The sequence below is a fragment of the Pelodiscus sinensis genome, chromosome 13 (genome assembly GCF_049634645.1).
Source record: "Pelodiscus sinensis isolate JC-2024 chromosome 13, ASM4963464v1, whole genome shotgun sequence".
Lineage (NCBI taxonomy): Eukaryota > Metazoa > Chordata > Testudines > Trionychidae > Pelodiscus > Pelodiscus sinensis.
Window position 1 is genome coordinate 43,748,226 of NC_134723.1, and position 11,979 is coordinate 43,760,204.

The window sequence follows — 11,979 nt, forward strand, 5'->3', positions numbered from 1 at the left end:
GCCCAGTGACCCTGTAACCAGAAGCCTAGGTCTTCTCAGTCCCCGTCCTTCGGCTGTTTCCCTGGGTTGCATCCTTTCTATCCTTCCTTTCTTCTGGCCAACGGAGGTTTTTCTACTCCTTGTGGCTACTTCATTCCCTCCTAGTCTCTTACTTCAGGGCAGGATCCCCGGACTCACTTTCCTCCTGGATTTCCTCCTTCTCCCTGGCACCCTCCTTCAACTCAGAGTGACTGTAACGTCCTTCCCCTATAGCTACCATCTGTTCTCAGCTCCCTGGCTGTAGAGAGCTGGGGTGGCCCTTCTCCAGACAGGCTTCTTGTCTGAGGTGATACCAGGCAGGTGTGTGTGTGTGTGTGTGTGTGTGTGTGTGTGTGTGTGTGTGTGTGTGTGTGTGTGTGAGAGAGGCTGGGGCGACACATTGCACCAGCCTCCCTCCCCCATGCTCTGGTGGGCAGGGAGAAGGCTGGGGATGATTTCTCCCCTCCCCCTCTCCCAGGAGCGAGGCATGGGGCAGGGCTGAACCATGGGGGTGGGACAGACAACAGCCCCTCCCACGGCTCACCTCCCTCCCCCCCCCCGAAATTCCTGAATACGGGCCTGCCCAGGGACCTCACTGGCCTCCCAGTACCTTGCTAATGCTCTCAGGGCTGGAGCGGAGCGCACACTCCAAGTTACATCTAAACTAAAGATGAGATGCGACAAGCCACATCATTTATAATTTTACTTTGAAGACAACGACCCAAGGCTGTTTGCAGGCACTGATTAAGATGCCTGTATGTGTCTCATGCAGTGGGATACATTTACTGGATGCTGTGCCAAGCAATCATACTTAATAGGGCTCTTTTGGTGTCAGGTTGCGTTCTTTGGTTAAAACTTCTTTTAACTGGCTTTCCAGACTCCATCACTTTGATAATTCACCCAGAAAATACAATTTACTGTTGCTTCTCAAGCTCTTTCATTACAAGTCTTCTTTATTATCGGGAACTATTCAAGTCCAAATCCAGCAAACGGTTGCATAGGGGCTAACTACTATAAACAGGACTTTGCAAGGGCACAGCCATCCTCAAATTGCTGCTTAATGCTACCCTAGGTACACTGGATCAAATTTATGCACAATGTAATTCCATTGTCTTCACTGTGCTTACACCAGGGATTAGGCTTGCCGGATGCTTTCACCAAAATTCCCAAACACAGCAGGAAAAAAACTTGGTTGAGAAAAAAAAAAGACAAAAATTGTTGAGCAAAAAAACTCAAACCAAACCCACAGAACAAAAAAGTTGCTGCGCCTTTAAGAATCCCGTGCTTCTTGCTCTCCCCGCCTCCACCAGACGTGGCAGGGGAAGAATGTCTCCACCGGCCTTCCATCCAAGAAAAACAGAAAATACCGGACATTTTACATGTCCGGTTTTTTCTTTATCAGACAGAATACCTCATGAATCGAGGTTTACAGGAGCGGTCAACAAAGGCTTCCCCTGTCGACCGATCCGTGTCTTGACTCACGCACTGTGCTGACAATCAGTTGAGCCAGCACAGTGCGGCGGCCATTTTTATTTGAATGAAGCTGGGGATATTTAAATCCCCGCTTCATTAACTATGTTGGGTAGCCTATTTTACACGCCTCTGTCGGCAGAGGCATGTAGTCTAGACATACCCTTAGGGTACGTCTAGACTACAGGGTTTTGTCGACAGAAGTTTTGTAGACAGATACTGTCGACAAAGCTTCTGTTGACAAAGAGCGTCTAGACTACAGCCAGTTCTGTCAACAAAGCAAGCTGCTTTGTCGACATAACAGTGTGGACACAAAGGACAGCGTAGATGCAATAATGTCTTCTATTGACAGAACTCTGTCAACAAAAGGCGTTATTCCTCATAGAATGAGGTTTACATATGTCGACAAAACTGCTGAGTTTTGTCGACGTTATGTCGACATAACTCAAAGGCAGTGTGGACGCAGGTATAGTTTTGTTGACAAAAGTCCACTTTTGTCACAAAACCCTGCAGTCTAGACACACCCCCTGAGACTAACATAAATATAAAGGATCATGATGAGCTTTCATGAGTTTAACTCATCTGGTGAAGTGGGTTTTACCCACAAAAGCTCGTGATTCTATATATTTCTGGTAGCTTCTAGGTGCTATAGGACTACTCGTTGTGTTTTAAAACTAATAGACAGTTATGACTCTGAATACACACAGAAAGCCTATCAGGTGAGTAAGAAGCTCCCATTTTTATGCAGTTTCATAGGGCAGAACCATAATTTAAAGCAGGGCTACTCAACTTTGGAAGCCCCAGAGGCCACAATGATACTCACAGCACATGCCAAGGGCCGCAACTTAAGTGTGGTTGCATATACATGCAAATATATGCAAATAGCTTCTTTCACACTGACGTGCATGAATACAAAGATTAAGGCAAGACTACACAACACACAGGTCCCATTTAAGTCAGTTCTGCTGATATTAATAAAATGCAATATTTACCCAATTTCCATCCGTACATCCACACTTTTAAGGAGCAATGGCAGTCCAGGAATTTAACTACTAAAATGTATGTCAACAGAAGATTATTATATTGACTACTTTTTTGTTTTGGCTCCTACCCGTGGGCTGCGTGTTGAGCCCCACATAAACCCAAACCACACTGCAGGCTGCAAACAAACAGACCACGGGCTGCATGCGGCCACGTGTTGAGTAGCCCTGATTTGGAAAGTATTAGGAAGAGAACCTCATCCAAATCTGAAAATGCAGGTTCAGAAGCTGAATTTCGAAGGATTTTTTTTGCTGTTTCTATCAACACATTTTCAATTATTTTTATCTTGTCTTTTAGCACTTCCGTGTCCTCGCTGTACAACTCAGACCGACATTAAGCATCCTTTATCTCCGCTTTATCAATTCATCTATTTTCCCATTTCCCTCGGAGGCATATTTTCCTCTGTTATTTTCCACTCCCTCTATGATTATTGTAACCTGGAGTTTGAGGTTAGTTTGACTCTGCAAAGCACATTAGAATAATGCAGTATGCGTGAAAGGCATTATAAAGTCAAGTGGTAGTTTGTTGTCAAGTACAAGAGAAGACGACTGACTGACACTCAGCTACACCAGTATAATAATCCAGAGACTCTGTGGGACAACAGCCTGGGTAATGCTACTTCCTGTGGCTTCTCTTGGCTTCAAACGGTGAAGCGCACGCAGCCAATAGGAGCCACGAGGCTCTGTGGAGGCGGAGCCAGTAAGTAAATCAACGGGAGCGGCCTGGTAGCAGCTCTCTCAGAGCCAGTTGCCAGACTACTTTGAGAAACACTAGAGTCCTTTTTCCTTCCTTGTATCCAAATACAACAAAGAACACACCTGCAGACTACTCGGCCCTCAGCTGCAGCAGTGGCAGGAGAGAGGTTTGTGCTTGTGACAAGCCAGGCCATTGTTCCTGCACATATGTGGGGGGGGGAGGGGTTCCGTTCATTTTCTCAGCTTCATAGCCAACTAGCTTAAAGGGGCATTCCATGACATGTTAATTATGGAGAGCAGAGAGATGTCAAGAACTGACTGAAAATGAGGTAATGATTTATAATAGGGCTTCTAACATTTGATGACATTTAAAAAAATAATCTCGCAGGGAGCATGGACTAAATCTTAATTATCGAAGAAAGACTAATCAAACAGAAGATGACTTTTCCCCCCTGACTATTTTTTCCTCTTGTTAAAAAGTATCATCGGGGATGCTTCCTCTTTTGTAGCTGGGGAGGCTAAAATCTAGGTCAGGATGTGTCGGTGTATGTGTGGCTGGAATTTGTCCTGTGCTGTGATGTCGGTCACGGAAGGGTAGGCGTTTTTAGATTACTTCAGCGCATTCTCAAAAGCAGGCATCAGAAATAACTGGCGCTGCTAAGGCCGAGTTTGAGACTCGGTTCTCAAGAACTGCATTTGCCTTCATTCATGTTGGGCTTGTTTCCACTGGGGGGGAGGGGACGTTCATGGTGGTGAGGAGAAAAAAAAAAGACATTAAAATAAAGCCAGGAGAGGCAACTGTACTGTATAGTAAATGTACCTGGTGTGCATTCTTTACTACCCCACAAGCTACTGCTTCTTACTAAGGGCCTCATTGAAAGCTTATTTAAGTCAATGATAAACTTTCTGTGCGGGTGATTTTTTAGGCATTTGCAGTACAACAAAGGGTATGTCTACACTACCCTCCTAATTCGAAATAGGAGGGTAATGTAGGCATACCGCAATTGCAAATGAAGCCCGGGATTTGAATTTCCCGGGCTTCATTTGCATAAGCGGGGCTCCGCCATTTTTAAATCCCCGCTCGTTCGAACCCTGTGCCGCGCAGCTACACGCGGCACGAACTAGGTAGTTCGAACTAGGCTTCCTAGTTCGAACTACCTTTACTCCTCGTGGAATGAGGAGTAACGGTAGTTCGAACTAGGAAGCCTAGTTCGAACTACCTAGTTCGTGCCGCGTGAAGCCGCGCGGCACAGGGTTCGAACGAGCGGGGATTTAAAAATGGCAGAGCCCCACTTAGGCAAATGAAGCCCGGGAAATTCAAATCCCAGGCTTCATTTGCAATTGTGGTATGCCTACATTACCCTCCTATTTCGAATTAGGAGGGTAGTGTAGACATACCCAAAGAGAGTTTGTTGAAATATCAGAGCATTCAGAGCAGTGGGAGTGTCCTGAAAGCACAACAAATGCTGCATATTACCTTCCACGGGGGACCAGTGACGTGCACCCAAACTACAAACTATGCTCGCAGTACCGTCCTAGTTTCCATTCATAAAATAATAACCCTGAATTATACCGGGTCTCATTAGGGCTGATCACAATCTAGCTCTTGACTGATTCTCCAGTGCCTGCTGGGGAGCTGAAGCGGCTGTGGGTGGATTGCATGTTCCACAGAGACGGGTGCATTTCTGTTGGCTCAAGAGACCCATAGTCCGGCCTCGTTTCCTGGTAGAGAGGCTGCCTCCTATATTGTTGATCACCGGCCAAAACCAGACTCTCCACCATTGGTTTAAGGTGAGTGTCTTTTACAGATCACTTGGTCTGCTACACCATTTCCAGCTTCTAGGTGGACCAGTCTCTGGCAAGAAAAATAGAGGTGGGAAAGGTGTGTCTGGTTTGGAGTGTCAGTTGAATAGCTTTTTCCGGTTTCCTTTAAACAGGGAAACACTTGTGGACAGGAGAAGGAGAGAGTCAATGTCTGTCCGTTTCCATGAGTCATATCAATTTCTTCCACTTCCCATTGTAATATCCTGTGCCCTTCACTAGTCTGTGTTGGCTGGTTGGAGCTTAGATCGGATTTAAGTCCATTTTCCACATGCACCAACTCAGGGAAAGGAAGTCAGAGAGAGATGAAAGGCACAAGCTATTATTCCAGATTCTCTCTCAGGTAGATGATGCTCTTATATCATCTCTTAAATAATAAAATAAATTTCATTTCTGTGTCCTTTCCTGGCTCTTCCAGAACTGGGTAGTGAGCCCTAATTTATACACACACACATTTTCTTAACTACTCAGGAACAAACGAACATAAGCCATTTAAGCATAACAAAAGCAAGCCAAAACCAGAAAAATTTAAGGCTCTGATCCTGCTCTCAGTAAAATCAACTGGAAGTTTCCCCATCAACTTCAATGGCAGTAGGACCGTGTGGTATCCTTTATGACCAAATGGATAAAAGAAGCTCCATACAAGATGTACTAGCAATTAATTGAGGGCATTAGTTTACCAAACTCCACCATGAAGAGAAGTTAGCGAGAACGGTGCAGGTGCGAAATGAGGAAGGGAAGCGGTATGGACTGATTATGAATATCAATAAAACAAAGACAATGGTATTTGGAGATAAGGAAATAGGAAGGAAGATCAGTGCAGATGGAATCAGACTAGAGAACGTAGAGAAGTTCACGTCTTTTGGGAGCAACATGACATATGATCTAACTGTAAGAAGGAAATAGCGACTAGAATAGAAAAGCAAGAGCGAGTTTGAAGGTGATGGATAAGATCTGGAAAAGTAAAGTGATTAGCTTAGGAATGAAGTTGAGCATCTTGAAAATGTGTATATTTAGCAGCATGTTGTACGGATGTGAGACATGGGTGATAATGAAAGATTCGAAGAGAAGGATATTGGCATTTGAGAGGAGTTGTTATAAAAAGAGTCTGAGAATAGGATGGATGCAGAAGGTCACCAACGAGGAATTATATAGAAAGATACAGCCAAAAGAGAACCTACTGCAGAAGGGTATACAACGGAAGTTACAGCTATTTGGGCATATCTGCAGAATGAACAGCGAGCGAAAAGTTAAGACCCTGGTATTCGGCATAATGGATGGTCCGAATAGGAGAGGCAGACCCCACAGAGAATGATATAGTAGATGATATAGTAGATTGAGATGATATAGTAGATTGGTGTGGAGTTAGTCTACAGAAACGAAGCCACTCCGCACTGGACAGGGAAAGATGGAAGAAAATAGTGAGGGAGGCATCGGACACCAACGGACGCTGAGCCCATGGTGGTGGTGGTGGTTGATGATGATTGATGATGATGAATAGTTTACCTGCTTTAGATAGAAAGAGGTACACTAATTGTTACATCAACTCTGTTGAACTATATCAGCAGTGAGCAACCTGCAAGCCAGGGGCTACATGTGGCCCTTGGGGATTTAATATGTTGCCCGCAAGACATTTTGTTACCGTTGCCCACGTGCAGGATTGCCAGATTCCACTGGTTTCCATCTGCGTAGCGTTTTTTTCCTCTACCAATATTACTAAAGTGACACACATGGGAAGCGAGGACATGTAGGCTGAGGTGCATGCGGATTGCACACAATGCTGACTGTGAGAGCCCTGCGCTCCCTCTGTATCCAATCACAGCGCTGTTATGGTTCAGTCGACACCCCCCCACAAATTCTAGGTATGGAAGCATAGTTGGCAAAACTGATCTATCCCAGGAGACCATTTGGATTATGACAATCCTCCATTGAGAGGAAGGAGGGCTGCTCATGTGACCCACTCACGAGCCGAGGTCGCCCATCGCTGAATTGTGCTCTATTAATTTTGCAGTAGGATCTAGGAGCCCTAGGAAAGGATCAGGATCTCATCCTGATAGGGCCTGTAGAAAGGAGCAAAACACTGGGAAACCCATGTCCCAGAGAACTCGTGATCTAGCGTTATGACCAAATGCAATCGGTGGATGAAGATTAGAGCTGAACAGGGATTTTTAACTGAAAAATGCTGACTCGTCATAAGCCAAACTTTTCACAGAAACAAACCAGTTTCAACAAGACATTCCGGGATTCAGGATGTAATTGAGAAGTCAGACTCAAGCCAGAATAACTAAGAGTCTGGTGGGCAAGGCACACACTTGGGATATGGGAAACTCAATTCAAGTTCTTGCTCTGAATCAGTTATTGGCTATCCTGGGATGGATGAGCATCTGTCTGACTCTCTTTTTCTCCCCTACTTTCATTTTTTTCCCACACAGAATTTTGAAAGGATTCGTTTTCAATCTGCTGTAAAACAAAAACTAATTTAGAAACTTCAACATGGAGTTTTTGCTTTCCAGGCAACCCTAACAGAGACAATGAGGGGAAGAATAACAGAACTGTAAAGATGGGTATCTCCTCACTCCTAAAGCTGAGATTTTCAGAGAGGCTTAACGGAGTTCAACATCTATTTTTCATTGGCTTTTGGCAGATGAACCCTTTAGATCAGTGTTTCTTAAACTGTATTCTGTAGTACACTGGTGTGCTATAAGGCAGTTGGAGGTGTGCCATGGAGAACAACAGAGTTCAAAATGGCCACCTTTAAAGGGGCAGGCGACTTTTTTTCTCAATAACTTTCCCCCGACACTTTTTTTGCTCAACAAAAAATCCTTGGTATTCCTCATAAAAAAAAATTGTTTGGTGTTCCTCGGTCTTAACAAGTTTAAGAAACACTGCTTTAGAGCCCTCAGAATATTGTAGCTTTCATTGCTTCACTGGTGAAATTGTTCACAGCCCAGATCCAATCAACAGGGCCTAATATTGTCCCCGTAATCAAGAACTGGATGAAGCCTTCAATGGTGAAGTGGAAGAGAAGGCTTTCTAATCCATACAATGAATTACAAATGAACTTTGCTGCCAACAACTTCCTATATTTGTGTTAGTAATCATCCTACAATGTGTCTAGAATTTCCTCCATTTTCCAGTAATTTAACATGATTGTTATTTTAAATATACCTAGTGGTCTAGGGAGTCTGGGTGCATTTTAACATGAACCATAATAATTTATGAGCAATTACAGAAGAGCATGTACAGAGTCTCTGAGTAATTTGTCTTTCTCCTGCCTGTCATATAAATAATTTTTGCATTGTGAATCTGCCTGTAATCATTTTTGTAAGGTCCTGTCATGCAGAGCAATTTATACCAGGGGATTCTTATCCACGACTGTCTACCTAGTTATTTGAAATCTAATTTTAAACTCGCGCACACTAAAAATAAAAAGGAACGAACTAGCTAATTTACTAAATGAGTTGTTGCTCACACACGCGGGCAGGGCAGACAAAACCAGGACATGTTTGACTATAATTATTTCATAAGAACAATGTTACTCTGAAATAAAAGTAATATTTATATTTACTAGCTGTAAATACACACACAGAGTCTGAGGCCTCTAGCCAAGAATGGGAGCCATTTTGTCCAGAGCTTGTGATGGTGAGCTGGGGGCCTGAGGATCCTACCACGCCCTGTCCTAGAAAGGAGCCATGGAGCTAAGTCCTCCAAGAGGAATCATTGGATGGTGTAGGCCAGCCACCTGGGGCCTCGCAGTTTGGAGGGCCCACAGAGTGGCCTGGGGGCTTACCAGGGAGACTGGCATCAGAGCTCGTGTCAGGCCCACCCTGCGCACTCACCAGTGGTGGTGGCAGCCGTCGGAAACAGAGCAGCCCAGCTCCAGCCTGCTTTGCTCTGCCAGCTCCCAGCCGGGTTGCTCCATTTCACCACATGAGTGGGAAGCAGAGTGATCCGGCCCCAACCCACTCTGCTCTCCCAGGAAACATGGCTGGAGGCCAGGCTCGGGAGTGTAGTGGGGTGGAGGGGGGACCTCCGCTGCGGGTGCCAGTAATGCCCTGGGTCACTCAGGGGCAGGGGTACAGTGGATGTTGGAGGGGATGGTGCAGGAGCGGATAGAGGCATGGCTGGGGTGTGGCCTGGAGTGGGGGTTGTCCTAGTCCATGCCAGCCCTGCCAAAAGGCCAAGGAAGACTCCTTAGAAGGCAGCCAAGCCACCACTCAGAAGGAAGCTGCAGAGCCAGAGGCCAGAGGAGTGCAGATGGTGCTCCTGGCTGGCTAAAGGGAGCCACAGAATGACAGAGCAACTTCTGGTAGGGACCAGGGAGCAAGTGGGAACAGGCTGCTAGGACTTACTGTGTGCCCTGTGGCAAGGGGAATCCTAGAATCCCAGAGCTGGAAGGGATCTCGGGAGTCATCAAGTCCAGCCCCCTGCGAAGGGTTCCCGGGGAGAGAGCCAGGGAATCTAAAGAAGTTTAGTTAGAGACATGGCAGCACATGGGAAGCAGAGTAGCGGGTGGGACAGATTCCCCCACTAAGCCACAGAGGACGTGACCTACAATTGGACAGTGATATCCTTCTCCCCGCCGCCGTCCCCCGGCACCCTCCCCGGAAGGAGATCTGAGCTGTTAAGAGGGCCAGCTGGAGTGCTGGGGACAGAAAAGACTCAAATGGAAGAAGAGTGGCCAGGAAGAAGCCCTGGGGTCACAGCCCCCTACCGGGGCCAGCAGCGCTTAAAGACTTTGCTAGACTAATACCCCAGGAAGGGTCTAGTACAGTTGTGCCCCACACAGGCTGTGTGTGACTCGGCCGAGTCACTAGAATTGCCCAAAAGGATTACCACAGACTGAAAGAGGTGCGGGCACACACCTGAACAAGGGAGTTGGTGCTTTTGAGAGGTGGGTGCCACCCTGTGACAGGCCTGGATAGATACATAGAGAGATGTTATTCCTGCCTCAAAGACTGATGAGTTCCCTGTGGCTTCTGAAGTCACTGCAGCGGCCGTGAGCCACGAGGAACACACTGAGGCTCCGGAAAGCCACAAGGAACTCACTGCCGCTCTGGGCAGCCACAAGGAACTCATCGCGGCTTTGGGCAGCAATAAGGAACTCACCGTGGCTCTGGGTAGCCACGAGGAACTCACTGTGGCTCTGGGCAGCAATAAGGAATTCACCGTGGCTCTGGGCAGCCACAAGGAAGTCAACATGGCTCCAGGCAGCCATGAGGAACTCATTGTGGGTCTGGGCAGCAATAAGGAACTCATTGTGGCTCTGGGCAGCCATGAGGAATTCAATGTGGCTCCAGGCAGCCACAAGGAACTCACTGTGGCTCTGCGCAGTCACGAGGAACTCACTGCGGATGCAGGAAACCACAGGGAACTCACCGCAGCTTCCAGGAGCTGCTGGGAATACCGTGGCTCAGGGCAGCCACAGGGGACTCACGGTGGGGGCCAGGATCCACTGTGAGTTCCCCGTGGCACCCGACCACTGCTGCCCCTTGCTAGGCCAGGACAGGAGACCCCTGTGAATGTGCGGAACCACAAATAGTGATTTCACGCATTGTGAGGGTGACCTGCAGACCAAAGATGGGAAGGCAAAGAGAGAAGAGAAGTGACCGGTCCCAGGGCTGCAGAAGATGCGACAGAAGTGAAAGCATTCGGTGCACTACGGAACTCAGGTTGTACAGCGTGAGAATAACCCTCCAGGCCCCTTTGTGGAGTAACAGCAATCACAGCTGCCATCAGTGAAATTACCGGTCGCTGGGAGGAGAGAAAGAGTGATAACAAAAGGCTTCCCTGGTGGCACTTAAGAGCTCTGCCTTTGCCAGCAGGAGAGGTGCTGGTCCAGACATGTCAAGCCGTGAGGAGAAGAGGAGGAAACAAATCGAAATCCGGGCAGCGCAGAGGAGACATGATTTAATGAGCTACAGTTGGATGTTATTTTTATTTCAATGATATAAATATTGGCTTTCATTCTGACTAATTCTCAGCTTAACTTACATTTTAACAGAAAAGGGCACAAATACAATATATGGAAAAAACGTGTCCACGAGAGAGGTGGATTTTCAGAGATCCACCTTCAGCACTTCTGAGGGGGAAAAAACCCAAAACCCCTTTGCTATGATTAGAGATGGGTGAATTTTTTTCACAACCTCTTGGAGTTTAAAATTGAATACAAGTGATCACATAGTAGTAGTATTGTTGTCAGTGGGATCGATGGCCACCACAGGCCCTGGGGGATGGCAGGGGAGGGGCTGGTTCTGCATCCTCAGAAGGGGCGGGGCCAAGGGCAGAAGGGGCGGGGCCAAGGGCAGTCCCGCCCAGCTCTCACAGCTCTCCCGCCCTCAAAGCCGTGTGGAGTGGCGCTCTGGCTCTCAAGGGGACCAGGCTTCCGGCTACTGCAGTAGCAGCGACAACAGTCAGGCCCCTTTGAATGACCAGGCTCAGGGGAATTGCCCCTTTAGTCCCCCTCCCCTCTCGGCGGGCCTGGGTGATGTACAAATAAAAAGCAAAAAAAAAAAAACCCCACCCAGTCCTTATTCCTAAAGCTTCACGTTCATCCGTACTCACCCCCTTTGCGTGTGCTTCTGACCCATAACCTAGGGGAACCGAGTCTGACTGGTACAAAGCATTGTGAGTTTCAAACAGCACAAAAGCTGCACCATTTCAATGGCGAGGTGCTCCGAAAAAGGGCACTTCAATTTCACACATGCAAGTGTTCACATTAAGTGAGATCGTCCTGCCAGGCAATCCAGGCCCAGAAAGGCTGGTTGAAAATTTTTCATCTCAACTTCACATTCCAACAAAAGGCACCAAAAGTTACATAAGTGATTTGGCAGACGTTTTAGTTTAGTTTTTCATCAGCCAACAAACCTTAACAGTGCAAAACAGCACCCATTTCAAATATTAATGCTCCGTCTAGAAAAAGAGAAATATTCTA

The 11,979-nt window shown here is 46.8% G+C and overlaps 1 protein-coding gene across 1 annotated transcript in view; it reads right to left on the reverse strand.

Annotated features, from left to right (window-relative positions):
- Positions 1 to 11,979, reverse strand: part of IL1RAPL2 (interleukin 1 receptor accessory protein like 2) — a 672,443-nt gene that overhangs the window by 325,702 nt on the left and 334,762 nt on the right. The gene's annotated exons all lie outside the window — the stretch shown is intronic.